Source organism: Petaurus breviceps, unplaced genomic scaffold, assembly GCF_028583685.1.
Source record: "Petaurus breviceps papuanus isolate PSGF00001 unplaced genomic scaffold, PetGlider_PUasm1.0 213, whole genome shotgun sequence".
In the NCBI taxonomy this organism is placed as follows: domain Eukaryota; kingdom Metazoa; phylum Chordata; class Mammalia; order Diprotodontia; family Petauridae; genus Petaurus; species Petaurus breviceps.
In genome coordinates this window covers 12,507,296-12,510,089 of record NW_027185860.1, presented here as the reverse complement: position 1 = coordinate 12,510,089, position 2,794 = coordinate 12,507,296, and the positions used below count along the sequence as shown (strand labels likewise).

The window sequence follows — 2,794 nt, the reverse complement described above, 5'->3', positions numbered from 1 at the left end:
TAATCCTAAATATTAATTGTAAAAGCAATAGATAATTTCATTTAAAAATTGCTTTAATGAAACAATGTATCAAAGTAATGTAGCAAAAGCAATCATTAGGGGAAAATTTAACTTAAATCTCTGAACACTTTCATCAACAAAACAGAAGGAACAAATCAGTAAAATAAGCATGAAATATATTGAAAAGCTAGAAAAGAAAGAAATCAAAAATTAAAACACAAAAATAGAAATTTTAAAAACATAACAGAGATTTTTTAAATAAATTGATAAAAGTTGCATACTTTTTTGAAAATAACATAAAATAGACAACCTGCTAGCTAATCTAATAAAAAGAGGAAAATCAAATTGTGAGTATCAAAAAGGAGAATTCACAATAAATATACAAGAAATGGAAACTATTTTGTCCAATTATTTGTCAGCAAAACTAATATATTAAGTGAAATGGATAAATATTTACAAAAAATAAAAGAATCAAGTTACTATTTTATGAGGAGTAGAGGTGTTACCGAATTCTTTTATTCTACACATAGGAGCCACTAAGGATCTGCTGACAGAGAGCCAGATGATCAGGTAATCTCTGCCATAAAGCAGTTCTAACAAAGCAGCGAGACTATCACAGAAATGTGGGAGGGAGAGGGAAGTTAAGCAGCAGAGACCCTTGCCCCTAAAACAAAACTGTTCTAGTACTTGGTGCTGCCCATTCTTAGGACAGGGGCAGATTCCTACAGAGGTGACTGGCAGCAATGAGCTCTTAGGCCTCCTGGCCACAAAGCTTACTTGGCTCAAGGGTTTCTGAAGTTCCTTCCAGCAAATCTAACCTTGTTGCCCAGCCCTTCCTCAATTCTGAGAAGCTGGTTATACTTGACCAGACACTCAGATCAACAGCGGCACAAGTCTTGATCTGCCCAAGGCAGAGACCCATCACCAGGTCTGCAACAAAGATATCTTCAGTCTCCCCAGAACAATGGGAAACCATTACTCCCCACCCATTGGACTGGGCCAGCTTGGACACCTGGAAAGATTCAGTCATGAAGCCAATCCGGTTCACTTTGAGTAGGAGGCAGTTGCAGGCTTTCTCATTCACAGCCTTTTCAGTACTCTTGGGATTGGTCACTGTGAGGTCACCCCCTAGCACCTGGATACCTGCAGTAGCCGTGGAATTCTTCCACGTTTCCCAATCATCCTAGTCATGGGGATTTTCAATAGACGACACTGGAGAGTCCTTGATGAAGCTCTTGTGGAGATCCCTAAGCTCAGAAGGGGAAATGTGTCTGCTGGAGTCATCAGATTGAATGACTGAAGTCCAAGACATATGTCCCAGATCGGAAGAATTCTAAGGCAGCGACATCCATGCCAAATACAACCTTATATTATAGTCAGTGTTAACAATAGCATGCTTTAGCAGGTCCAGAGCTTCTTTATTCTCCAGGATGTTAGTAGAAAAGTCACCCTTGTCCCCTCCGTTGGTGGCATCCTGCCCATATTTCTGCTTAATCACACTCTTCAGCTTGTGATAGACCTCAGCTCCAATGCACATAGCCTCCTTAAAGCTTGCTGCTCCAACAGGGGAGCATGAACTCCTGAATGGCCAGCTTGTTACCAGAATGGGAGTCACCACTGATGGGCAGGATGACTTCATCATTGCCTGCAAGGTCAGCAATGTGGCAGTACAGGGAGACACCTTTCTCAGCAGTTCCAGTCTTACAAACAGTCAGAGACACTCCCAAGATGGCATTTGCACCAAATTTAGATTTATTCTCAGTGCTGTTCATCTCTAATCATCAATTTGTTCATCTCCTCCTGCTCCACAATATTCAGTTTCTTGCTAATCAGGATTGGGGCAATAATTTTACTGATGAACTCAACTGCTTTTGAGACACCTTTCCCCATGTAGCTGGTCTTATTGTCTCAGAGCTCCAAGGCTTCATGGATACCAGTAGAAGCACCTCTGGGCACAGCAGCTCAGAACTGACCTTTTTCAGTGGAGATCAACTTCAACAGTTTCCAATCAAATCAAATCCATTCTCTCTTCCAAAAGACATTAAGAAAATAATACCACTTACTTCCTTTGTATATTTCCTGGTATTCTGATAGGAACTATATTACTTTATGATTTATGAGAACAGTTGAAAGTAATATATTGTTTTTAAGGATTTAACTACGGATGTTGAGTGTTTTTTATGTTTCAAGATAAAAGGGAAAACACCATATAACATCTATTCTCAAATTCTTATTCTTTCTTCCCACTTTCTCCCTCTCCCTACTCCCCTCCACACCATAAGCTAACAGAAACTTGATCTTTTAACAACACTTCTTTTAAGTGGTATAAAAATAAGGAAAACAGGGAGGTGGAGCCAAGATGGCAGAACAGAAACAATAACTTTTCTAAACTCCTCTGAGAATCCCATCACTAAACTTTAAAAAGTGAATCTGAATGGATTTTTAGAGTGGCAGAATCCACTGGGAGATGGAGGGTGGCAGAATCCAGCCCAGGCAAGTGCACACTTGGGTCTGGGCAGGGGAGCATGGAGCCGGGGGTGGAGGGGGGGAAGAAGGGACGGATTGGGGGTGGAGAGGGGGGGTGCTGGGCAGCACCAGCCCAGACTAGAGAGTGGACTATGGACTACAGTGGAGTGAGAAGGAGCCCCCAGCCTGCAGACTCACCTACCCCAAGGGCTATTCATAGCCATCTGTCCAGCATCTCAGTACAAGAAGGGAGGATCCATCAGAGCTGGATAAGAGAAAGCCCAGGGCCCACAGCAGAGGCAGCAGCTTCTCCTGGGGCTATCATCCC

At 42.1% G+C, this 2,794-nt stretch overlaps 1 pseudogene; it reads right to left on the bottom strand.

Annotated features, from left to right (window-relative positions):
* Window positions 1-751: 751 nt before the first annotated feature.
* Window positions 752-2,008, bottom strand: LOC138165572 (alpha-enolase pseudogene; annotated as a pseudogene).
* Window positions 2,009-2,794: the final 786 nt, after the last annotated feature.